At 45.6% G+C, this 27,500-nt stretch overlaps 1 protein-coding gene across 3 annotated transcripts in view; it reads left to right on the plus strand.

Moving 5' to 3' along the window:
* Window positions 1-516: 516 nt before the first annotated feature.
* The window catches only part of TEX2 (testis expressed 2), a 123,890-nt gene continuing 96,906 nt past the window's right edge, over window positions 517-27,500 (plus strand). For 2 of the 3 annotated variants that reach the window (XM_032457073.1, XM_032457076.1), the window contains exon 1: window positions 26,134-26,271. The gene's annotated coding sequence lies outside the window, so the exon portion shown is untranslated. Of the gene's footprint in view, window positions 721-26,133; window positions 26,272-27,500 lie in introns of those variants that run through there. The other variant, XM_032457075.1, reaches the window with a different exon arrangement.

Genomic DNA, 27,500 nt, shown 5'->3' on the forward strand with positions numbered 1-27,500 from the left:
TATGAAAACCCTTCTTAAAACCATTTCCCTGCTCCCGAACACCCTGCCTGCACATAGGGTGAACAGTTCCTTCCAGGCTTGTTTCTGTTTAGCAATAAACCCTGGTTATGCACGTTCCGTGAGGGACAAGGTTTGTGTGATTTTTGCCTTTTTATCCACAGTGCCTGGAATATAATAGGTCCTTATTAAATATTGGTTGAATAAATTGTTTCCTTTTACATACAGGGGATGATTCTGAACGTATTTTATTTCTGCCAGCTGTTTTCATTTAACGGTAGATACTGTCCCGCCGTCTACACAGGTTTACCTCGTTGTCTTTTTTGCCTCATTATTTTTAACTGCCTAGTGCAACTGCCTGGTATCCCATAATATGCAGGGACTTTCACTTATTTGACCCATTGCCCATTATTGTGTTATCTTCCCCCATTGCAAAAAGCTGGGAAGGTCCTTGCAAACAGCAACACGTTCATGTGTGACTATTTTCTAGGCAAGCGTCGTGGCCTGAGACCAGCAAGCCAGAGGACATTTGACATTTGAGTGGCTATTGTCCTCCTTTGGATTTGGTCCTGGGCAGTTCCCTCCTCCTGGAAACTTCTTTTCCCTACTGTACTGGTAGATTGCAGAGACCTGACACTGCTTGAGGACTGTGGAGGGAGCCATGGCCGTTTCCACTCTAAGGCAGGAACCAGCCGGTCCAGCAGGCCTTCTCCTCAGCTGCAGGTGGGTCCAGATTTTGAGAAACTCTGCCCTGACTTGTCAGAGGTGGGTGGAGGCAGAAAGGGATAAAATGTGAGACATGAAAGCCAAGGGCACTGAGCTTTAAGCGCCAGTCTAGGTGGTGGGCAGCCAGCCCCCTGCCCGCACGGTGGGTGTGAGCATCTCAGGGGAGGGGACTTGCCCATTAGCTGAGCCTCTGGGGAGGAGGAAAGGAAACTCAAATGCTATATATCTCGGCAAAAGGGAGAGAAAGAGAGAGAGACAGAGAAACAGAGAGAGACTGAAGCTTTTCTAGGAAAACACACACGCAGCATGAGCCGGGGAACACAGACGAAGTGACGGGTGCTCACAGCATTGGCAAAATTACCAAGCGTGCGCAAAAAGAAAATAATGACTGTGCGTTCCCGGGCTTGATGAAACAGTAATTACACTGCAAAAGCTTGCTAAACGTCCCTCTTAAGAAACCACCCAGCTAGGCAATTTTTCTTTCACATTTAATAGCAACTATTCTTGTATCCTTCCTTGTCCAAAGTGGTCATAATTATGGGGGTGTGGGGAGACAAGCACCCTCACGAGCCGCTGGCGGGAGAGGGGAGCGTTATAGCCCCTGTAGAATCGCTCCTCCAAGAGCTGTGAAAACCTCCCTGCCTTTGGCTCCGTCCTTCCATGGCTAGGAATCTATCCTCGGGCAATAAAGAGACCCTAGACAAAGATTTATGAACAAGGATGTTCACCCACAGCCTTGTTCGTAGTACAAAAAAATATTGGAAATCACCCAAGCAGTGACCCCTAATGAGGAATGCATTTTATTTTATATTTATAATTTTAACCTTTTTTGTTTTTGGGGGGGAGTAATTAGGTTTATTTATTTATTTAATGGAGGTACCGGGGATTGAACCTAGGACCTCGTGCATGCTAGTATGTACTCTACCACTGAGCTATACCCTCCCCTAGGGGTACATTTTAGAATCAAATGGATATTTATCAAATGCGCGTGCGCACACACACTGGGACAGAAGCTGGGTGGCCCAGCTGCAGTTTGAGCATCTCTGTTTTTAACAAGCTCGAATAGGTCATTCTGATGCTAGTACCAGTTTGAGAATCATTCACCTGATCTCTCTAGGATTATGGGTATTTCTTCTTTAAATATATATCGCATATACATGTATGTTTTTTAAAATCTCACAGTGGGCATGAATTCCTTTTTTAATCAGAAAAATTTATAGAGAACATAGACTGAACAATAGGACGTTCAGCTGGCAAACACCTCTTGTGTACCAGGTGTTAGCGCTGAAATAAAGCAGACACGAGATGCCCTTCACCAAGCTCACAACCCCGCCACAGGAGACAGCCATGGGAAAACTAAATGTTCCCTAGAGAGATGTGCTGTGCTAGAGGTAAGTGCTAAGCCCGGGGCTGGCGCAATCGACGGAGTGACTAGTTCTGGTTGGAAGCCTTAGGAGACCGCTTCCGGAACAGGAGACATTTCAGCTGGTCCTCAAGGCACACGTAGGAGGGAAGGCGGGGAAACGGCATTCCAGGCTCAGGGCAGGGACAGGCTTATGCAAAGACTAGGAGGCATGAGCCCCGTCACACGTTTGAGGAAATGTGAGCAGGGAGGAGTGGCTGGAGCAGAAGGGTGACGTAAGGCACCAGAGGAGGTGAAACTGGAAAGGCAGGCAGGCTGGGCCCAGGGGCTTGTGCACCTGGCTAAGCACCTGCAACCGAAGCAGGAAGGCCGGTGGTTCCCGGACTGTGTGCTGAGGAACCCCAGTCCTCCTTCCAATCGTGATGAATGCTCAGTGCAAAGGGGTTCCATGGCAGAGTGACTTTGGAAAACTCTAGGTTAAACTGGGTTTTTTTTTTTTCTTTTTTTCATTTTTTAATTGAAGGATGCATCAAAGCCTTTAATAGACTAATACGCCAGGGATTCTCCAAGACTGGGCAGCATAGGGAGCAGGCCCCAAATTTATTCAACCACCGACCTGCCACTTACACACACTTAATTGCTGATGTTCTTTTAAAGAAAACTTACTATTGTATCTTTTATATTGGTGTCCCAAGGGCAGAGTTTGGAAAACTCAGCTGTGGTCAGCAGGAAGCCCATGAGAGAAAGCAATGAAATGAGAAGAACACAAAGCTCAGAGTCCCCAGACCTGGGTTCAAATCCCAGTTCGGCTGTTCATCAGCTCAGGGATCCTGACCAAGTTAACATCAGCAAATTGCCTCCTCAGTAACGTGGGGCTCGTAAAAACTACCTTGTAGGCTTTGGGAGTGAAATGGAAGAAACCAGCAATATGGTAGACAGCCGGTAGGTTCTGTGCAATTGATGGTGACCTTTATAATATCTTCCTCTGTGTTTCAGAGAGATCCCTTGGCGCTGGCTTGGAGGGTGCTCAGCCAAGTTAAGGCCTGGAGGCAGGGGACTAATGAACATGCCGTGTGGCTGTGAGAGGCAGGAAATCGCAGGACTGGCTGACTAGATGGAGCAACAGGGCACCCCTGGGTCTAGGACCAGTGGGTCTGGGGGTAGGTGGAGTTTTAAACCAGGACAGAAAGTCCAGCAGCATTTTAGGGAGGAAAACAATGACTTGTTTCTAACTCAGACTCTTCCGCATGACTTAAAACTGGCTCTAAGAGCTACTCCTTTATGTATTTATTTTTTTAGCATTGTAGACACAATGATTACTCCCGGTTTCAAACTGCATTTCATGTTGTTTTTCTCTGCCAGACTCGGAGGGTTTTTATTATGTCTTTTCCCCAGCCTATAATAACAAAAGAAGGGAGAATAAATTTTAGGTGGGGAAATTGGTTGCTCAGCTCTCGCCTGAAAATTACCATGTGTGCACGTGTCTAGATGCTGTCAGAGAAGAACTGCAGTTCCACTGGCGCAGGGCGGGGGTGGGAGTAGAAGCGGTGTCTTTTGAATGGATGCCAGTGGCACTTAAATGTTTCCACACTGGGAGACAGCAGCGCATCCCCTTACGAACGTGTGTGTCCCCCACAAATCCACCACTTATTGTAAAGAACACACGGTAGTAAGATGACCATGCCGGACATTGTGCTTGGGGTAAATCTGATCCTTGTGACCTCCCAGGAAGACAGGTCAAGGCAGCACTGTCTGGTAGGTGAGGATACTGATACTTAGGGAGGTTAAGTCACTTGCCCGAGGTCACATAGCTAATCGTGGCTCACCTGAGATTCCAGCTTAGGTCCTTCTGGTTTCAAAGTGCAAACTCCACTATCCCATTTCCACTTGTCTCTGGGGGATGCAAATAAAATGCTTAGCACAACACCTGGCACATAACAGACACACAGTAAGGTTAGCTGCTCCTATTACCATTGTTTTGTTATTCCTAAAACTCGGAGCAGGGTGGTAGAATCTGAGAGTTACTATGAGCCACCCCTCTTCCCGCCCCCCCCAACCCCAAAGGTAACAATAGCACATGTTCATGCTGAATGTTCTCATCAGCATTTCCCTTAAGCTTAAAAGCATTTGCAGCAGAAGGGAACTTCCTCCTCTACCTCCGTTTGGGAGAGTTTTTATAAATAAAGTTTTATTGGAACACAGACATGCCCATTTGTCACATACTGTCTTTGGTGGCTTTCGAGCACAGTGGAATAGGCAGAGTTGAGTAGTTGCAACAGAAACCATATGGCCCACAAGCCTGAAATATTTACTCCCTGTCCCTTTATAAAAAAGTTTCCCAATTCCTGTACCAGGGAAACGGGAAGCAAGGAGATAACCGTCTGTTCATTTTTTTTTAAATCTTTTTTCCTTCTGGTTTCATTTTGTATAGTTTCTAATACTATGTCTTCAGTTTTACTCATCTTTTCTTCTGCATCATCTAATCTGGAATTAATACCATCCAGTGCATTCCTCTCACCCCCGTCCCTGCCCCAGGCATTGTATTTTTCATCTGTAAAAGGTCAGTGGGGGTCTTTTTTCATATTTTCCGTATCTCTGCTAAGTATGCTCAATCTTTCCTCTACCTTCTTGAATAGAGGGTATATCATGGCTGTCACAATAGCTGTTTTAATGTCTTTGTCTACAACTTGTATTATCTGTGTCATTTGGGGTCTGTTTCTATGGATTGATTTTTCTCCTCATTTGTGGTCTTTTTTTTTTTTTCTTCTTTGCATCTCTGAAAATTTTTGATTGGATGTCAGACTGTGACTATACCAGTTTCCAATTCGTTCCCTCTCAGCTCCAAATCAATTCTTCATCACCTGCCTTGAGATAATTTAGCAGGACCCTGTAAGCGTTTCTTCTTTGCAGCTGGCACAGTGTTAAGCTTTGTCTGTAGAGGGCACTGGAGGGACTCTGGTAGTAAAGGGGCTTCTTGCCCTTGTTCTGATGTACGTCCACTGGCTTCTCACTCTTATCACAGGGTGGTCAGTAGAGTGTGGAGGACAGTCACTCATTCACAAATTTTAGCAGCAACCCATTGACAGCTTCTCATCAAGTTTCAAGAGCTCCCTCATGGGCGAATTCTCAGTGAATCTCACAGGTCCCCACAAAGGTTGTCTACCCTCAACTCATCTACACCCCAGTGGGAAGATTCCTATTTGCCAATCCCAACCCCATGGTTCTGTGCCCACCAGGCTGACCCACCTGCACCCCAGAAGGGTGTTTCCTTTCTGCCCAGCAACTGTGGACCTGCTCTGGCCCAGGTGACCCAGTGAACTTCACTGTGGAACAGGCTGCAAACATACCTCATTCAATGATGTTTGAATTCCAGTTTTAGATCTTCCCCTCAGCCCTAGGATATTCTTTGGAGTTCTCTTTTCTTGTTAATAGCTAATCCCCTGTTATAATTAACTATTCTGTATACTAAACTTCCCCTGTTTCAGTTACTATGTGGTTTCTCTCCCCCTGATTGTTCAGACATCATGAATTTTATACTTTGTTGGGTGCTGGATATTTTAATGTGACTGTTGCAGAAAAGTGTGTTACAGCTTGGTGTTACAGCTCAGTTGTGACAGAAACCTGGATCTGGGCGAGAGACCCGGAGAGTTGGAGAACTCAGGTTTATTATGCCAGTGGGCCCAGAGGAGTTAACACTCCAAGCTCTGGAACCTGTCTGTACGTTTACACAGGCTTTAATAGGCTGCCAGTTTACACTTTGCAACATCATATGCAAATGAGGTATAACAAAAGTTGACTAATTAGGAACAAGCTTTGTAGAAATGGACAAATCAGGAGGGAGAGAAATAACCAATCAGGAGTGAGCTCCATGCAAATGAATTACTACAAATGGGCCAATCAGGAGTTAGCTCAGGGAACCAATAGAATTTTGGGGGTAAGTTCCACTTTCCTAGAAGTAAGCCATTTCAGAGGCAAAAAGTGAGATAGAACCCTAGGTCGGGGATCTGGATGGTGCTGTCAGGAGAGTAGTGCCCTGCCTGGGGGTCCTGCTGGTCTTTTTTATGGGGCTTCCCACCTTATGACTATAGATATTTTTGAGCTTTGTTCTGGGATGCAGTTAAGTTGCTTGGGAACAGTTGGATCCTTTCAAGGCTGCCTATGAAGCTTTGTTAGGCAGGACCAGAGCAGTGTTTAATCTTCCCTACTGTTGAGGGGGAAAAAAAATAGTTCCAAGGATCTCCACTCTGGCTGATAGGACCATGGACTCTTCCTATTCCTGTCTGAGCTCCAAGGACTGTTCTTTCTGTTCCTTTTGAGTGGTTCTTTCCCTGACTTCTAGTAATTTCCTCACATGTCTGTGCTGATCAGTACTCAGCTGATGACTTGCGGGAGACCCTGATTTCCAGAAGTCTCTTTTTCTGAAACTCTCTCTTTTTCTAGGCCCCTGTCCTGAAAAATATCTCCATCTCCTCAATTCAGGGAGCCTCAATTCAAGCTCCCTCTGGATTCCCCCTGCCCGCACCATGATCCGCAAACTCTCTAGGCAGTTACTTGGGGCAGCTGTAGGACTCACTTCCCTCAGGTCTCATTTCTCAAGGACCGCTGACCCCTGCTGCCTGCTGTGCAGTGTCTTGACAACCATTGTTTCATATATTTTGTCCAGTGTTTGTATTGTTTCAGGCTGGTCACTGTTATTCTGTCTTGGTCAGACATGGAAGTCAAATCCCTTAATTTTATTTATTTATGTATTTATTTATTGCCTAATGTCTATTTTTTTTAAATGGAGGTACTGGGGATAGAACCCAGGACCTCATGGATGCTAAGCATGCTCTCTACCACTGAGCTATATACTCCACCCCCCTCATATCTCCCAGTTTTAAAATATTCATTTATTCAATGCATGCAGCAGCCACCTGGGTGCATCGATGGACAGAACAAACAAAAACCTGTGCCCTCCTAGAGCTTACATTCTATGGCAGCTGATTAAGGAAACGTCTAACGCCCACAGAACACATTCTTGCCGTGGACCACCAGGCTGTGAATCCTCTCTGACCAGCCCTGCTCCAAAGTTGTGTCGAACTGCAGCTCTGTCCTCTGTCCTTCCACTGACAGCACTCCCAACTCCAGAGGTGGCCCCTCTTTTTCTTTCCCAAGGTAATTCGTAGAATTCTTCAAACCGCTTTATCTGTGCACGCCTGTGGAAAGCGGTCCAATGATGCCTCCAAAGCCGGGAAAGTGTAATTTATGTTTTTAATTATATCTTTCTAGCATCGCAGGAGGAATTTTCTTCCTTCCTCTCTCCACAGCATCACACTTACTCTTTAGTAGGTAGATTGCGATCAAACCTGGCCTGTTGCAAGGTCACGGATAACCAGGCCTAATCAGCTCCTTGCATCTGACAGCTAAAAGTCAAGGTCATATTCATAGGCCCTGTTACATACTTACCCCACCTCTTCCTGGCCAAATTTATCTTATATTATTCTGTTTTAAATTGGGGAGATAGCCAATGCCACATTCATCTTTGTTTACCATATCACCCAGTGACACAGCCTGGGTAATGGCCATAAATATATATTTAATAACAGCTTGATTGAGATATAATTCACATATGATAAAATTCATCCTTTCAAAAGTGTACAACTCAGTGATTTTTTTTAGTATATTCACAGAGTTGTGCAACCATCACCATATCAATTTTGAAATATTTTTATCACCTCCAAAAGAAACCCACAAACCTATTGGCGGTCACTGCCTATTTCCCCTAACTCCCCTGGCCCTAGTAAAATACTAATTACTTTCTGTCTCTATGGATTTGTCTACTCTGGACCATTCATATAAATGGGGTCAGACACTATGTGATCCTTTGTGCCTGCCTTCTTTCACTTAGCATCATGTTTTCAAGGACCACCATTCTGGAGCATGTATCAGTACTTCATTCCTTTTTACAGCCAAATAATATTCCACTGTGTTGCTATACTACATTTGGTTTATCCATTCATCAGCTGATGGACATTTGGGTTATTTCCCCTTTTTGACTATTACGAATAATGTCACTATGAACATTCATAGGCATGTTTTTGGGTGGTGGACATAAATATTTACTGTCAATTTCTACCAGCACTTTGATTGAGAGTGTACTTGAGACAAAGTCAGTGAAGGCAGATGCAAAACCAGCCCATTTTCTGACATCACACTGGTGGATCTTTCAAGGAGAAGGAAGACAGGAGAGCTGGCTGCTTAGGAAATTCAGCCTAGTGAACGAGAGTTGAGGACTTTGTGCTGGGCGCTGAGATGGGTGCTGGGGTTGTAGCCCCCTGCCCCCTGCCCCCTCAGCACACCTTGATTAGCACCTACTCTCTGCCAGACCCTGAGGTGCCCTCAAATGTGTTAGCCTTGTTGGAGAAGCAGAGCGTGAATTCAGGACAGTAAGCGCCCTGGTGACTAATAGTTCCTGTCCTGGGACAACCGGAGCCCAGGAGAGGGGCACCCAACCCAGTTCTGGGGAACCAGGGAAAGCTTCTGAGAGGGGGTGATTTTTGTTCTTCCCACATTATACTACCCGAATTTCCAAACATACAGAAAGCCTTCCATGCTCATCACCTGGGTTTAACGACTGTTGACATCTTGCCAGGTTTTTTCCTAATTTTTTTCTGAACGCTTTTTAAAGTAAATGTCACACCTGGCGGCAGCTCACCTCTACACACCTGAGCACACGTTGTAAAAGTGAGGATACTTTCCTGTACACAGTGCCCTTATCATGCTGTGAGTCATCATTTTCTTTAATATTGTTAATACCCAATTCATATTCGAATTTCCCTAATTATTCCAGAAATATTTACAGTTGCTTTGTTTAAAAGGGGATGGAATCAGGTTGGGGGTCCCCTTGATCTGTGATGTGAAGGGAGGGTACAGAGGCTCTATGGGCCCTGGCAGCTCCCAGGCCAAGGCCTAGGGGACAAGCTCAGGGTGTAGGGCCGTGAAGGCTGGTTCTTGGGGTGATCCCCAAAAGCTGACTTCATGATGTGCCCTCAGGGCAGGAAGACCTTGAAATCTTCCTTCCGCCAGGCAGTCAGTCAGCCCATAGATCTGAGTCTTTGGAAATTTACCCCTGGTGATTGATTCTCTCACGCCTCTTCCTCCCAAGACAGGAGACCATCCTTTGTCATGTGCACTGAGACGGTGGTGGATTCCAACTGAGTGACAGCCAGGGACAGTGCTCACACTTCCCCAGGGCCCCGTAGTCCAACTCCAGGGTGGGCGGCGGTGGCACCCCTGGATGTCTCTACCTGGTTCTGATCTTTGGATCATTAGAGAAGGAAAGAGCTATCATCTCTGTTCTGAGCCCTGTCCTCTGACAATAGCTCCCGATGTGGGCTGGGAAGTGACCTTTGGAGAGTCAGACCCTACTCCTCTGGGTGTGAGATGTCGCTTCCTTCTCTGGGATGGGGCTTCAAATAGAAGCCACTCTTCAGCCTGAGCCTTGCTGGCCTTGAGTCCACATGACAAAACTTATGACCCCTCTTAGACATGCCAGCAGAGAATTTAAACTTAGCCAGCAGAGATGAGGGGCTGGAAGCAGGGGAGCAGCTGGCCATCTATGACCACCCCTCAGCAGAGCACTGTGAAGCCCAGGCATCGGGGTGCGGGGTGGGCAAGGGTCTTCCTTACTCATCAGGAGAGCATCTTTTCAGTCAGGGATTTTGTTCAGGCCTTACCTTTCCAGAAACTTCTTTATCAGCTGACTTCATCTAGCTCAAGAGTTGGATAAATAGTTCAGGAAGCCACATTTATTCCTCTTCTATTTATTCATTCATCCAACTCGTATTGGTTAGCACATTCTGTTTGCCAGGCACTGTTCTAGGGGCTGGGCATACGGTGGTGAAAGAGACAAAGTTCCCACCCCTGAAGGGCGGATGTCCAGTAAAATCATTTGTAGTTTAGTTGGTTTCAGCCATGAAACAGAACAGCCAGAGCACTGAGCGCCGGTGTCAGCTGACCCATCATGGAGACACAAAACAATGGGGTGTATGTGTTGGGGTGGAGTGAGTATAGCTCAGTGGTAGAGTGCATGCTTAGCATGCATAGGGTGCTGGGTTCAATCCCCAGTACCTCTGTTAAAAAAAAAAAAAAAGGTGTGGCCCAGGATCTTAATGACCAGTTTTGGCCCCTGGACCACCATAAACTTCTCAGCTGCCTGCAGCAGTGCCCATTTCAGAAAACCCTGTTCTGTATCCTCAAGGACTGGCCCAGGGCTTTGAGATATGACCTCTGTCACCACAATTGGCCTCTCCTGTTCCTAAAACCTGTCCACCCCCACTATTCATCCTTCCTCAGGGAGCATCACTTCCAGAGATGATGATACAGCTCACCCCAGTCCTGGGTGTTCCACCTGGATTCACTCTGAGAGGGTACCTAGGGGGTTGGCTTGAGCTTGGTATTTTAATTACTCCCCATAGGTTCTTTTTCAAGATTTAAGGGTCATATCCTTTTTAAAGTATTCCTATTTAAAGATACCCATCTGTATGTAACAGCAATGATAATCATAATAGTTAAAGCAATCACTACTAATAATAGCCCTTATGTGTTAGACACTGTTTTAAGAGCTCTGGGCTTTGCATATATAAAATAATTATAATTAAATGTAAATGTAAGTGTAATTAAATCATCATAATAAATAATTTTATCTTCTCTGCACAACAACACTGTGAGTTCCTAACCTTAGCATCTTCATCTTACAGATGAAGGAACTAAAGCTTAGCGAGGTTAAGGGGCAGATCCAGGAGGAAATCCACCTCCAGAGCCCTCCTCTTAACCACGGTGACATCTGTGTCACTTTTGGATGTGCTTGAAGCAATGCCACACTCAGAAGGACGTTTTTCAGACTCCACAGGAAGAAGACAGAGACTGACAATTCTGGAAGGGACAGCATCCAGAGATTCCCAGGTCCCCAGACCTGCTGAGCTTTTGTCAATTACAGAGTCCCAATATCCCCATCCCCCATAGACCACCTGCATCAGAATTTCTGGGTGGAAGCAACAAAACTCCTTATGTCATAGTCCCCCAGATGGTTCTGATGCTCCTGATCCAGGCACCAGCCTCTGGGAACCTCAGGTCTGCTCCCCTAGCTTTACAGGAAAAGAAGCTGTGGTTTGGTGGAGCTGATTGACTTTAACAAGGAGCCACATCTGGTTTAGCTCCTTACAAAATAGGGTTGCCTGGGGGAGGATCCGATGTGGGTGGAGCTATGGGAAACCCAGGTGCAGGTGCCTGGTGGACTCCTTCGTCTCTCAGGGGATTTTCTGGTAGGCAAGGGCTGGCCGGGTTTTCTCCTCACTGGCTGTAAACCCTAGGGCAGGTGGGCTCCTTTCTGAAAGTTTGACACAGAGGAGACAAGTTTCCAGAAAGGTTCAAATGGAACACAGAATAGCTCTGAGGTGAGTGAGCTTGATTCATGGAGTATGTTTAATGGGCTTGTTAGTCAAATGAAATCCTTGAGCCATGTTTCTCACCTGAGGACAATTTCACGACGTCCCCAAGATACCTCTAGTCCCATGGCTGAGATGGAGCTTGGGTTGGAAGTCCCATGGCACAAGACCCAGCGTGACATTTATTCTATCTACGGAGCTATACCATTGTCAGTTTGATTCTTCATTGGATTTTTGTCTAAGAGTAGTTGCTCAGTTTGACCACAAGGTAGCGCTAATGGGCTTGGTGGCCACTAGTTGGGGCGGGGTGGGGGGACACTGAGGACTTTAAAAAGAAAATCTCAAGATTGCCCCCTTCTTAATCAATCAAACCTTAATTTTTTTTCCTGTTTTGCACTTTATAAATTTTCTGCAGTGAGCTTACATTGCTTTTACAAAAACAGAAATGGTGAGGGAGGGAGGAAGCGAATCACCACTCTGATAAACTTGTTATTTTGGTATATTAACTTTGGTTGTGGTTATATGGTAGTATAATTGTTTAGTTGTTTTTAATCTTGATATTTTAATAAGTTTTCTGTATTCCTGCAAGTTCTTCATAAGCACATTTATTGCTGCACATTATACAGTGATCATATATTGAGGGCTTGCTTGGAAACAGGAAAACACTTTGCTGAGTGTTTTATGTGTGTTTTTACTTAGTCCTCACGTCATCTTTTAATGTAAGTAAAATGATGCTTCAAGATTTGATACTAAATGGTGGAGCAAGATGTTTTGTGTCTAACATCACTGCCTTTCTCTCATCACAATGCTAGTTCATTGGATGTTACTATATCTCATTCACCTAGGGTGTCCATTTAATTTATTCCAAATTTCATTATTATACATAAAGCTGCAAAAAAAATCTTTATGTCTAAAGCTTTTTCTGGATTCAGGAAGTATTTCTAAGAAGTGAACTTATCAAGTCCAAACTTTTTAAGGCTCTTGATAAATACACAGCACCAAATTTTTTTTTTTTTTTTTTTTTAGTGTCAGGAAAACTTGAACTCTGGCTGGATATTTTATGATATTAAGGAATTACTGTTGATTTTTCTAGATATGTTAATGATTTTGTGGTTATGTATTTTTAAAGAGGCTTTCCTAAAGATACAAAGTGAGGTGTTTACAAATGAAATAATACTGTATAGAATTTACTTGAAAATTATCCAGCTGAGGAAGGAGTGGAGATTGATGATAAAAGATGGGGCATGTGTTGGTGGTTGAGGAAGCTCGGTTTGGGGTACACAGGTGTCGATTATGCTATTCTCTCTACTTTGGTACATGTTTGAAAATTTCTATGATGAAAAATTTAAAACATAGCTGTAAAGAATCTTATAATCTACAGGGGAAGCCAGCCTTATATTTCGTGTTCTACCTAATTAGTGAGCAAGGCAGAGGGGAAGAGGGTGGCTTTCTAGAATAATTTTGCTCAAGTCTTTCTCCCCATCAAACAAGAGTTAAGGTCTACCTGAAATCAAAACATATCAACTGATTTTGTCTTGCTAAGACTTTTTATTTATTTTTAATAGGATAATAGACCTGGAAAGGGTTGTAGAGGTCTGGTCTTCATTCTTTCAAACTTCTGAGAATCCTCTTCTGAATTATAATTAATGCTCTTATGACAATTTCATGCACATATTCCCCAGCCATCATTTGGTGCAGCCTTTGTTAAATTTCTGGAAATATTCAGCGTTCCACTTCACTGGGGGAATCTCACCCATCATTGTATTTAATTTTAAAAATTTTATTCTTATTTTTTATTGAAGTGTTGTCAATTTACACTGTTAGTTTCAGGTGTAAGCAAAACAATTCAGAGATAGATATATATATAAACATACACACACACATACATACATATACATACACATAAATATTTTTTCAGTTTCTTTTCCATTACAGCTCATTACAAGAAATTGACTAAAGTTCCCTATGCTATACAGTAGGTCCTTGTTATTTATCTGTTTTATATATAGTAATATGTATATGTTAATCTCAGACTCCTAATCTATGCCTCCCCACCACCTTTCCCTCCTGGTAACCACAGTTTATTTTCTATGTCTATGAGTCTATTTCTAGTTTGTAAATAAAATTTGTATCTTTCTTTTTAGATTCCACATATAAGCAACATCATATGATATCTGTCTTTGTCTGACTTACTTCACTTAGTATGAATCTCTAGGTCCATCCATGTTGCTGTAAATGGCATTATTTCATTCTTTTTTATGGCTGAGTAGAATTCCATTGTGTAAATATACCACAACTTCTTTTTTTTTTTGCTTAGAAATCCTTACTTTAATAGCAAAGAAATATACAGTTCAGTTAGCCTATTAATACACTAGATTGTTGACCCTATTTAAGTGATGATTTGTCTGTATTAACAAGAGTATTACAATGGAAACACATACATTTTCCAGATGGAGCATGTACACCCCTAAAACCAGGTAAGATCACTGGTTTTTGTTACAATCAAACAGATATATTAGGGCATAAATTATAATAGTTACTACCATTTTTTTAACATTTTTTATTGATTTATAATCATTTTACAATGTTGTGTCAAATTTGTGTTCAGCACAATTTTTCAGTCATACATGGACATATACACACTCATTGTGTATATCCAGTCATCTGTCGATGGACATTTGGGTTGTTTCCATGTCTTGGCTATTGTAAATAGTGCTGCTGTGAACATTGTCACCCATCATTTTAACTCTAAAAAGCAAAATGGTTTGTGTCTTACAAACACAGGTATTTTTGGAGACCATCCCCTGGGGAAGGTCATGGTATCTAAAGGAAATAGTTATACCTCTTGTAACTTTGCACTCACCCTTCATGGTTTTACTTGTATCCCATACACCCTCCCTCCTTGTACTCCCTCTTGTGGGTTGGCACCTTCTATCCACCCTTCTGAATTCTCTCTCCAGGACACAGAGACCTCACCTGGCAGATTCAGCCAGCAGCCAGGTTTGGGCCCATCCCACAGCACTCACTCCAGGCGACTGGTCCCCAGGGAAGTAAACTCAAAAGAGGAGGTTGAGGAAAGACTGGGAACAGTATGGTGCCCCTCTCTGTAGGTCTTAGTTTTTTGGTCCTCAAGAGTCCTTATATATGGAATCAAAAAAACCCATAGAAAACAAAAACGAAACCCAGAGATACAGAGAACAAATCTGTGGTTGCCAGAGGCAGAGGTGAGGGTGGGCAAAATGGGTGAAAGGGGTCAAAAGGTACAAACTTCCAGTTATAAAATACATAATTCCCAGGGGTGTAATGTATCGCATCGTGTCTGTAGTTCATAATACTAACTGTACATTTGAAAGTTACTAAGAGAATAGATCTTAAAAGTCCTCATCTCAAGAAGAAAAGATTTTGTAACTATGTGTGGCGATGGAAGTTAACTAGAATTATTGTGGTGATCATTTTGCAATATATACAAATGTAGAATCATTACGTTATACACTTGAAACTAATATAATGTTATATGTCAATTATATCTCAATTTTAAATAAGGCAAGAAAAAAATGAAATAGATGTTTAGTAAATGTCAGATGTCTTCAGCTTTTATCATATGAGTTATTAGAAATATAAATTTATTGAAAACCCTGGATATCTTTAAAAAAAAAAAAAGCCCTTAAGAAAAAGCAAAATTTAGCGCACACACTCCTCCTTTTTTCCCCCTGACTTGGCCACAGAAATAGGAATTTCTACCTGTCCTTATATATTGCAAGTGATTTAAGAAATAAAATCTTTTAAGGCAGACAAATATTGCTGCTCTTAAGCAAATACTGCTACTGCAGGATGTTATTAAGCTCAGTGGATGTTAGATATAGTCATTGGAGTCACCACCCTTCCAAACCATACACAGGACTTTTGTACTTTCCCCCAGGCTTCAGAAACTCCATCCTAGGGGTCCAGGTTAGAGAGTTTGCACCTCTTTTTTTTTTTTTTTTTTTTTTCCCCCGGTGCTGCTCTGTTCCCTTGATGGGACCTGTCAGTTTGAAGCGTCTGAGGCATAGAAAGAAATGCTGTCTGTCACACCACCTTGGAGTAAGAACAAGAACTCCAGCTCATCCCGGGGGCTCCTAGCCTAAAAATATCCCAACTCAGCACACAGGAAATTTCTTGTCTGTTCTTCTGGTAGACAAGGCTGGAGGCAGATGGGACCTTTCCAAATTCTAGCTGGGTAGAGCACGTGTCTGTAAGAGCTGAGGGGAAGGGAAGAACAGAGGGTCGTTTTTCTGGGTCCAACACACCCAGGGAGGACCCTCCACTGTCTCTTACTGGACGTCACTCCTTCAGCAATGAGTTTTTACTGAGAGCCTTTGATGGGCTTTCAGTTGCAAAAGGAAGGAGATACAAGATACTACCTCTGCCCCCCTGGACCTCACTCACTGTCCAGGGTCAGAGACGCTAATCACTTGAATCACTCTTTGGATAATTGTCACAAAGGAGATACTCAGGACCAGAGGAATCTAGGCCACTCTGATTTACAGCCCAAGGCCAAGGAAACTGGTTGCCAGGGTGACAGGGCTCTTTAGGTAAAAGTGAAGAGGTTTGAGAAGAGGGAGGTGAATGTTGATGAACAGTTTGGGATTTTACATGGATCGATCTCCAAAAAGGGAGAAAAGGCAGGGAGGTTTCAAGTCGTTCCCTGGGCACTCAGCATAAACATTAACCAGAATTACAGCAGATACATGAATGCTATAGCCAAGCTCTTGAAAAGGTCTCTGAGATACCATCACAGCCCCAGGGGAGCATTGAGTGATTATGATGATGATGATGATGACGACTGGGGGATAACTTAGAGTCAGGAAGGGCCAACTGCTCTTCTGAATAATCACGTAAATGGCTTACACCATGACTGCTCAGAGGGCCATGAGAGGCAAGGTGGGTGTAGGCGGGTGGGAAGGGTGATTGGAAAATGGGAGGGAGGAATTCCAATGCCACCAGTAAACCGGGTTTTTCTGAACCTCAGGATAACTACTTGACGTCTTCAGCCTTTTTGTTTTGTTTTGTTTTTATTTTGGAGGTTTTATGGGTGTAATAGAGATCTACCACCCCAAGTGGCTGTAGGCACCACTAATAAAATCACTAATAAAACCTATGGCAAACAAGGGAACCTAGTAAACCAGAACCTGAACACGAGGTCTCAGGAGCAGAGGCTTTGTCTCTCCTCTAAGAGACTTAGCCGGGGCCCTGGATGCTGTGAAAAGAGGCCAATCGTTTTCTAGTTCAAAGACAACCACAGGGCTTGGCCTAGGGGATGGGTACATGGAAAGAGCTGTCTGCGTGTGTTCCATGCTTTGCCAGTGCATCCCAGGGACCCGCCGGGAGTGTTTGCGGTTTCCTCTGGCTGCATGGAGCAGGTGCTGCCTGTAAGGTGGAGGGCTCTGCTGGTCTCTCCTTGGCAAGTTACCCAGCTCCACGATTGAAATCACTGGGGAAGTATCATGAGGACCAGGTGCCTGGAGTGGGGTATGCGCCCTGGAAAGAAAGAAGAAGGAACTGGTGGGGGGGGTTGTTGAGGGACAGAGATGCCACAGACACTGGAGTCTGCCTACAAGAGTAAAGCAAGGTCAGGGGGTGGGAAGGGATATGCAGAAGGCATACGTAGAATAGATAAACAAGATTATACTGTATAACGCAGGGAAATATATACAAGATCTTGTGGTAGCTCACAGCAAAAAAAAAATGTGGCAATGAATATATGTATGTTCGTGTATAATTGAAAAATTGTGCTCTACACTGGAATTTGACACAACAGTGTTAAAATGACTATAACTCAATAAAAAAAAGTTTAAAAAAAACGAAACAAAACAGTAGGGAGACGAAGACACGCAGCACGTAAGGCACAGAACGGCCTAACCTCTGTGATTTTATGGAAGAGGCAGCGGAAGCCGGACAAGGGTTATCTGTTTAGTCACCAGACATTTATTTCTCAAGAGCCAATTATGTGCCAGGTGCTGGGCCAGTGTTTCGGTTCTGTGTGGCTGCACGTCACCCCAAAACTCAAAGGCTTAACGCAACAGCCATTTTGCTCTCTCACATTTCTGTGGGTTGTTGACTGGGCTGAGCTCTGCGATTCTTTGCTGCATATGATAGTGGCGGAGGGTGGTCATTGGCGGCGAGACTCAGAACCTCCCTGAGGCTCATGCACAGCGACGGCAGTCGGTGCTGATTGCTGGCCAGGAGGGTAGCTGGGCCTTTCACCCGGCGTGCGTGCCTCAGTTCTCTTCTGTAAGGCTTCTCGGCGTGGCTTGGCCTTCTCAAAGCAGGTGACTGATTTCCAAGAGCCAGGAAGTGGAAGCTGTCATTCTTCTGAAGGCCTGAGCTCAGAAGTCTCAGAATGCGACTTCTGCTGCATTCTATGGGTCAAAGCCAGTCCTTGAGTGTGTTGGTTACTTAATGCTGCATGACAAATAATTCCCAAACTTAATGGTTTAAAGTGATAATAAATATGTATCTCTTCCAGCAGGTTTAGTCGGAATCACAGAGCAGTTTTGCTAGGAGGTCCCGGCTTGAGTCATCTCCTGAGATTGCAGTCAAGATGTCATTCAGAGCTGCATTCATCTGAAGGCTTGGTTGGGACTGGAGGGCCCATTTCCAAGGAGGTGCACTCAGATATTTGGCAAACTGGGGCTGGCTGTTGGCAGGAGGACTCAGTTCTTCTACACGTGGGCCTCTCCATAGGCCACTTCAGTGTTCTCGTGATATGGTGCCTGGCTTCCCCCCGAGCAAGTGATCCAAGAGGCCACGGCTATCCTTTATGAGCTAGCTTCAGATGTCAGACTTTATCACATCCACCAGGCTCTTTTTGTCACACAGACCAGCCCTGGTTCACAGTGGGAGGAGACTATGCAAGGCATCAATGACCAGGAAGTAAGGATCACTGGGACCAGCCCAAGATTCCAAGGGTGAAGAAAGAAACTCTATCTCTGGGTGGGGAATGACCAAGACTCTGTGGGCACCTTTACACTTCCAGAGCCAGGCTCTGGGGACTTAGCAGAGGACCAGTCCAAAGGGCTTTGTGCTCACAGAACTTACAGTGTAAACCACAGTCCAGGTCCCATAGTCTAGGACCATAAAGAAATCTAGTGACAGAGAATGGATGTGTCTGTCATCTTCATTGTACCAGTGAGAAACCTGAAGCTCAGAAAAGACCAATAACAGGCCCAGAGTCATAGTGAGTAAGTGGCAGAGCTGAGATGAATACTCAAGACTCTTCTTACTTGGAGCCAAGCCCTTTTCCTCCCTTATCCTGTGCTGCTGCTCATTATGTTACAATGTTAAGTTTTAAACCAGAGAATGCAAAATTATTGTATGTAGCGTTAAAAAAAAAAAAAAACCCCAAAACCCACCCAACTATGTAAAACAAACTATGCTTTAAAAAAGAACAGAAGGAAACACAAACAAAATGTTGATGATTGTTAATAGATGGTAAGAAGATAAGTGAGCTTTTTTCCCCCTTCCTTTTCCAGGTTTCTGTGTTTTTTGAATACTCTAAACTGAACTTCTGTCACTTTCATAATGGATAACAGTTTTGAAACCCAAAACGTTTCCTACTGTGGTAGAGACACAGGAGGTGCAGGAGAGAGGGGTGCTGGGGGACTGGAGGGGGAGCTGGCGGGTGCGGGAGGAGCCTTCCACCTGCAGATTTTGGTTCCTCCTCTGCTGTATGGCATTCATGGTGTCCAAGTGTCTGGTTCTTCTGAAAGGCAATGGCTATTCATTAGCTCACCTGTGCAACAAAGCTGGCTCCTCATTTGAGGTGTGGGAGGAAGAACCTTCTTGGAGAGAAAAGTGGTGTTTCCCACACCCCAGGGGTGGGCGGAGCAAAGGAAGCTAGAGGGCTGATGTCCCCCCTTTCTGATGGGATATACCTAGAATGCTGTTTTCTGGTCCAAGGTCAAGGTGACCGCCTCTCAAATATGAGTTTTTGTCCTGGGACAACATGAGAGAACATTTGAAATTGATGCTCACCTGGAAACTTCAAGATACATAGTCACTGTAGATAAAAGCTATTTGGTCGTTTTATAGTATTAATCGTCTTTTTTTGATTGCCTGCAACCATGTGATATCTTCTTTCACTTCTGTTTTTGAGGCTTAAGCCTATCACCCCATTGTCCTCCCATGTGCATTGTCTGCCTGTACACTCTATAGCCTGGAATTTTAAAAGTAAAAACCAACAACTTCCATTAACTGGTCACCTATTACATAAAGCTGCTACACTAAGCATTTATGTGTACACTTAATCTTTTTTTAAATCAAAAAAATTTTAATGTATTTTATTAATTTTTAATTTTTATTAAAATTAAATAAAAATTTTTATTTCTTAAGTTAACTTATTTTTTTACATACACTTAATCTTCACAATAGCATATGATGTGCATATCTCCAATTTATAGATGAGGAAACAGGAGTTCAAGGAAATTGAATAGCTTCTCCAAAGTCACGTGGCTCAGAAATGACAGAGGCAAAACCTGAAACCATGTCCAAACGCCCCCCTCAAAGCCGCGAGCCTAATGCTGCTTCCCTAAAGAGAACATGATAACAACACTAAAAGACATTTGAAATCTTACAGCCCTCCTTCCTAACTTAAGATGGCAGGGTTTTTTGGACAGTGCAAGGTTTCTCTTGTTGAAAATGGACTTTGTATCAGAAACCTCTGTGCACCACTAGAGGTCTTCAGCCACTGCCGTAGCACCCAGTTCTGTGAGTGCTCCAGCCAGCTGCCAGCAGGCACAGTCCGACAGTGTCTCGCCTCTGGCTCACAGCCGGCATCTCAGGCCCCACCCAGGGCATCTCTGCTGATACCCACTTGGTGCCAGGCCAGTGCATTTGGGAGGCAGGACTCAGGCCCCTGTGCAGAGTTTTTCACCAACTGGGGCAGAACCATAGGATAAATGCCTGCTTCCCTCTGCCCCATCCTAGAAGGTGGGTCCTGAGATACTTTTCTTAGGACTTCTCAGTCTCTCCAAATCAAGCAGCCGGGAATGTGGCCACCCCAACAACACAGTATCCAACACCTCTGCCTCCACCCCTGCTTTGGTCCTTTAGCCTCAGCTGCTCTCCTGGGCTCACGCTCCCCAGTAATGAATTCACGCATGAGCTTTGTCTCAAGTTCTGCTTTTGAAGGAACCCTGGCCAAAAAAGATTCAAATATTTTCTTTGCCTGTGTTCTCACTCAAATATAAAACACCTTTATCTTCAGAACCGCATAGGTGTTGAGTAAAGTAGCCACATGGAAATGGCAAAGGCTAACAACTTTACCCTTTCCATTTCTTATTCTGTGTAACCGCTTGATCTAGAGCAGACATTTTCCACTGACTTCTTGCTACTCTGTATCAGAGTATGTAGATCACGTTTTCCAGATAAAAAACAAACAAGTAAACAAACCCTCCTGTATGTTTAGACGGATGTATATGTCATTAAAAGGGCAGCTGAGGAGGGGAAGGGTATAGCTCAGCAGTAGTGTGCTGGGTTCAACCCCCCAGTACTTCCATTAAATAAGTAAATAAAACTAATTACCGCCGCCCCCCCCCCCCACCAAATTTTAAAAAGGCCAGCTGAGCTCTCCCACTTCTGCTACTTAAGGGGGTGATGTGTTCTGGTGGGGACGAGAGATGCAGCGCTAGGGCCAGCACCTGTGGGCTGCACTCCTGACCCTCTATCCCTGGAGTTAAAATTGTGTTCCAGGGTGATTCTGGGCAAGCTAGAGATTCAATTTCCCAGACTGGAGTGGAGTAGAGGGCCTGGTGGTTGGAAGGCAGCCAGGATGGTGCGTGATGTCAAGGTTATAGGGAGAATGAGGGAGTGACTGCTGGAATATAGATCATTCCCTGTGTGGAGCATTGGGAGGGTCCCTGAGAGGCAAGGGAGAGAGTCAGCAGGGAAATGGAGGGAAATGTCAGTCTTTCTCCCTAGAAATCCACTCTGGCTCTGCTCCACTTCAATTCCCCCACCATTCCCCCAATGGCCCTCGGAATGACAGAGGTTTGAGACATTTATATTTAATATCTTCAGGTATCATATGCTAACTAGCAAAGTAAATAATTGACATCGGCTGGCCGTCTGCTGCTCTGTGATGGCTGGGAATTATTCACAGGTGCATCAATCACTGGCTGAGGCATCTCTAAAGCCCCAGAAGACTTCCCTCCGGGAGCCCTTCGCACAAATGCGCATGTCTCAATGATGGCTATGGGAGTCCTCCTGATCATTAACAGGTTTGTATTTTAGAAAGAAAACCAGACAAGAGAGAAGGATGCTCTCCCCACCACCATCATCTCGAGAGAGTCACCCCGGGGGTGGTGCAGAGTGAACGCAAAGCCCTGAGGCAGCACAGCCTCAGGTCATTAGGAAAAGAGGAGGGAAAATCCAGGAGCTGAGTGTCTTTAGAACCCCAATTCTATGCCTGCAGCTGACCTTGTCATCACTCAGAATTGCTCTTCTGTGAAAACCTTGCCTAACCCATCCCTCTCCAAATCAACCCAAAGTCTGGTTCTTCCCATCTCTCCTACCTGACGTATTTCCTCTGGTCCCACCCCTCCTCCTTGGATTCCTTTCTATCTCCATCCAGCATAGAACCCACGATCCGTCACTTCAGCCCCCTTCTTGTCAGTCCCCCGCACTGTTTTGTCTTTCTCTTGCTCCTGACTCTGTACACTCTTGACTCTGGATTCTCCAACAGCTGCCAAACCCCCCCATAACCATCCATCCAACTCCTATCCTGGGAATGCCACAAATGCGTGGGCCCTCAGGGCGGCCCGGAATTCTCCCTCTCAACCTGGCAGCTCCCTCTTTCTTTCTCTCAGTGGCTCTTCCAGTTCTCACTGGTTCCCTCAAAGCCCCTGTTACCACCTCCCACCCATTCTCAAGAGATGATTTTGCTTCACTTTGCTTCTCACTTTAAAGCTACAATAATAGAAGCGGGCTGGCCAGCAGGAATTTCCTCAGCTTCCTGCACTCCGCCTGTGAATGAATCTGCACCCACACCCATTCTTATCTGCATCCAGCTTAAATGGAAGAGGGTTCCAGGGCATATTTGGAAATGTGCAACAAAGGCAGTTATCAATAGAGAAACAGGGTAGGGAGTGGAGATAGGGGCCTGCAGCTGCACCATCACAAGGAACCCTCTTCCTTTCCAGGGCCAGCTCCTCTAGCCCCCTGGACCTCTGGGACCCTGTCGCAGCTGTCCTCCCCTGCCCAGCCTCTTCATTCTCTTTTCTTAGCTCTGTTCCTCAGCCCCGGGAGCCTCTGCATCCCTAGCCCCACCTACACCACCTACACTGCTTGTGTCAATGGCCTCAACAACCTTCTAATTTCCATATCCCGAGGTACACTGCTCAGATCTTTTCCAACTTGACCCTTCCGAGGTGTATCTTGCTCCCTCCTTCTCCAGTCTCTACTCCTTTGATGACAACATTCTTACTTGGGTTTTTATCACTTTTCTGGTCTTTTGGGTAGGGAGCGTGGAGGAATTAGGATTATTTCTTTTTCTTGGTTTTTTTTTGGGTGGGGTGTAATTAGGTTTATTTATTTTAATGGAGGTACTGGGGATTGAACCCAGGACCTCATACATGCTAGGCAGGCACTCTACCACTGAGCTGTAACCTCCCCGTCTCCCCTGCCGTGCCTGGTTTTTCTTCATAGCCTTCATCCGGCCACCCCTAAAACATTATTTGGGTTCCTCAGGGATTATATGCCTATTCGGTGTCCCGTGGCTCCTGGGTTTAACTTTGTGGAAGCCTATAATGGTCTATCAATTTGTCAGTCTTTCTCTGCTAGATCTGGTGCCAAAAGCCCACCGTTTTTATACTTTTTTTTTTTTAAACAGATACTGTCTTCATCTCCATCCCCAGTGCTTAGCACACCACCTGGTACTTACTGAGCTCTCAGTGAATGCTCATTAATGGTGCAGTTTGTGGCACAATGAGTTCCTAACCGTTTTTTTTTTAGATGTTTAAGTGGATCAACTTTTTGTTTTGGTGTACCTCATAACCATTTCTCCCTCCAAGAGTGCAATACTGGGTCAAAAAATTGAAGTAAAAATCTTGGAGCATTTTGTTAGTTTAGGTTTCATGAGAAAACAAGGATTTCTTAAAATGTCATAATTGGGAATAATTCAGGCGTACTGGGTCCATGTAGGCTTGAGCTGAAGCCCAGGTTGTGAGAGACTAGGGTGATGGTTGGGGTTAGGGAGTCGGGGAGGGAGGCAGATGACAGAGTAATAACTTGGGTTTGAATTTCTATGACTTCTATCTCTTCTGTAGGTAGAAAAATTTAGTTCACTTTGCATATACTTACCTATCTATCAGCTATTTGGGGGACAAAGTAAGGAGTCTTGTTTGATATCTGAATTTAGCATCACAATCCTTGGCCTTTGTCATTGGTCACTGTGAGTCATAGACGCCAAGCTCCAAAATCACTCCTTTCATTTGTAACTTCAAAGTACATATAGATTCATAGATATTCTTTATTTGATTTGGTTTTCATGCCAGCCCAAGGAGGCAGAATTTATTATCCCATTTTATAGACGAGCAGTCAGAGGCTCAAAGAGATTTAATCATATGTTTTGTTCAAGGTCAAACAGATGGTAAGTTAGAGCAATGGGACTTAGACTCCAAGGCAGTGCTGCTATATTGTACTGTCTTTTGGCGAAGATCAGTGGTATTTGCTTCTTTTGCCTTTTGAAGTTATCCATTCTGCTTCTGGCAGCAAGGAAGGGCAATTTGGCAGCCACTGGAATGGGCAGTTAGGAGGAGTCTAGTCATAAGGGTCATGAATTCTGGCTCTTTCTTGAGCTAGTCTTGTGATCTTAGACACACTACCAATCCTCTGTGAGCTTCAGATTCTGCATCTGTAAAATGGAGAAAATAAGAACCATACCTACCAAATAGGGTTCTTGTAAGGTTTCAAGGAATACGTGCAAAGATCTTGACATAGTGTCTGGCGCAGAATAACCTCTTAAAGTTAGCAAGTGTTAATATCATTATGTTATTATATGTTCTTTTATTTCTCAAAGCATCCAAATTCCTCACTTTTCAAAAAGAAGGGCTCCTAAGTGTTTGCGCTGGGTCTTATTAGCTTTCTTTGAGGTCATTTTGACACTGCTTTAATGAATCTAATATTTATGTAGGGCTTGGCATGGGCAAAGAGGGTGGGGGGCCCTCTGAGATACACACTGCCAGCTTCCCAGGACCCTTGTGACGGTGCAGCTGTGGGACCTCATCTCCACTCCCTACCCTGTTTCTCTATTGATAACTGCCTTTGTTGAACATTTCCAAATATGCACTGGAACCCTCTCCATTTAAGGCAAGTGTTTCTTTTCCTTTGGGAAGGCCACGGGGAGGCAAATGGTGATCCCAGCCAGTGATGTCTGCAACCCAGAGACTTAATCCTGATGAGGCTGATCAATGTGTGTGCAGAGCTGTTCCTGGAAAACACAGCACTCGTTAGATATCACAGCAAAAACAAAAACAAAACGAAAAATTGAGTTGTTCTTCAGAAGCCATTTGCTCCTCATACGAGGGATCTAGGTGGAAGGAGGTGATTTTCAAGTGATGTCTGGGTCAGATGTTTGTCTGGGACACGGAGCTGGGTAGAAGAATGTGTCTGGGAGGGTGGGCAAGGCTTGATGGCATCAGAAGCAAGCTCCAGAAGGGCTAGGCAGCCTCCTGGGATTATGACTGGGCCTGGTGATGGCAATGAGGAAGGGTGTGTTTGCCATTAAGATGTTTATGCATTGTCTCACAAGTCAGAGAACAAGACTGGCTTGTTGCTTCATTCCAGCCCAGTGCTCTTCAAATTCAGTTCTTAGCATGACCCACTCAGGGAACCGTTCTGAGTTTCTCAGTAGGCGACCTCCTGCCCAACTAGCAAGCCTCCCAACCACAGTACTGATTTTGAGGATAAAAACGAGTTTATTTCAATTTCTGGCAGTTGAATTTGAATTTCACTGCAATGATGGACTGGAAATACTTGCCTGAGTGTGGCTCTTGTACCATCTCCATCAGAATCACCTCGGGGGAGGGGCGTTGAAAAAACGCATACTTTCCCCAATCCCATTCTAGACATAGGACATACTGACATTACAAAAATATCCAAAAAATCCTCCATGATAAGGATGAGGATGTGTTTTTAATGCTAATTTCTGGGATTGGACAGGAACAGATGGGTCTGACGGCCCTCTAAAACCCAAATTTGAGTGAATTGGCCAAGCGGGAGACCCTTGGTTCTTGGAGCCTCAGTTTCTCCTTTCAGGGGCAGGTTCTGTCTCTACTTGTTGCTAGGCTGTAGGAACAGGAAATTAGTAAGTGCAAAGTGCCAGGGCGAGCGCGGTAGCTGGACTGCTAGAGAGGAGAAGCTCTTACTCCTCCCAACCCAGGCTCTTCCAGGTAACCCCTCCGCCGCCCCTCCCTCCAGCCCGTGGGCGGCGGCCCCTTTAACAGACCTGACCAATCGCCCGCCCATTTCCGCGTCCGCTCCTCGGCGCGCAGGTAGGGCCTGGATTGGCCGGGCCTGGCTCGCGGCCTGTTACGCCCCCACCGCCCTCTGGTTGGCGGCGGCGGCCGCGGGCGCGGGGCGGGTCCGCCGGCGGGGCGGGGCGGCCGGTGCCCGGGGGCGGGCGGGCAGCAGGACGGCGGCCCGAGCCCGAGCAGAAAGCGGAGCCGCGGCGGCCGTGGAGCACGGGCGCCGGCGCAGTACAATGAGGCAGCCAGTGGATCCGGGGTGAGCGTGCCCGGAGACAGGCAGGGCGTGGGAGGGAGCGCCCGCCGAGAAGGCCGGGGCTGGGGGCGGTTCAGCTCCGCAGGGTCTGGGGTCTGGCCGGGGGCCGGCGGCCGTTGGCGCGGCTGGGCGCGGGGGTCCGGCCTCCTAGGGCCCCGCCCCACTGTCACGGCCCGGGTGTTGACGGGGACGCCCACCCGCAACGTCCCCGGGCGCACGCTTCTTTCCTTTGGGGCCGTGTGGGGCGGTCTGGGCTTGACCCGGCCGGAGGTGCCCGCTAGCCGTTCCCCCAAGGCTGCGGTCCGCGGGCTCCCGGCTCTGGGCTCGACCCCCGCCGGGGAGGTCTGTCCACACGCAAACTAAGGGAAAACAGCTTGTAATTTTATGAATGGTGCCCCTGGTACCTGCCGCCCCCCGCGCCCACCTCGGGAAATGCTTTGAAGTCGAGAACCGCAGTTACTTTTACGCGGATCTTTCGGAGGTTGTCCGCGCCTCGAGTTGTTTTTCTCCAACTCCTGGAAATCGCAGGTGGCGGTGGATGGTTTGCATGCTTTAGACCTGAGGCGGCGGCGTCCCGAAAGCCGGAGGTTTGGAAGGTTAACAAGTGACATTGGGCTGAGGCCTAACGCCAGGTGCTCTGCCTGGGAGCGCGAGTGTGACGGTGTAGGCTGTGCTGCTGGCTAGCACACGACTGAAACGGTGGAGCCGGAGATGGACCGAATAGCCGACTTTACTGGTACCACGCACGCTGACGCGGGAGTTGGTGCAGGGAGTTTTCCCCTTTTGAAAATGGTTTTTGGAAAATTTGGCCCCTCGTTGGGTTGATGGTTACTTAAATCATCGGTTGTTATAGTTACAGGGCATCAAATGTAAGGGCAAAGTCTGTTTCCACCCTCGCTCTTCCTCCAAAGCTGTGAATTACTTTGTCACTACGTTTTAGTAGACGTTTCACGGGGAGGACAGACTTTTTAGAGTTGGAGGAAGAGCGTGGGCTCTGTGAAGGCAGGGGTGGTGCCATATTCATGTTTGAAGTTGTTGGTCTTGACACCACGGCTGCTCTGCACAAGAATTGAAAAGAACTAGACTTTCAACATGTTTTGGTGATTTTCAAAGGATTTAAAGGCGTCCTTTCAGGAGCCTGATGTACGCTGGAAGGGAAAGGATGAGTGACTTTTATATGGAAACTAATAAGGAAAAACGGAGGGGCAAATAATCGTTGAGCTCTGGGGTAG

This window comes from Camelus ferus, chromosome 16 (assembly GCF_009834535.1).
Source record: "Camelus ferus isolate YT-003-E chromosome 16, BCGSAC_Cfer_1.0, whole genome shotgun sequence".
NCBI lineage: Eukaryota > Metazoa > Chordata > Mammalia > Artiodactyla > Camelidae > Camelus > Camelus ferus.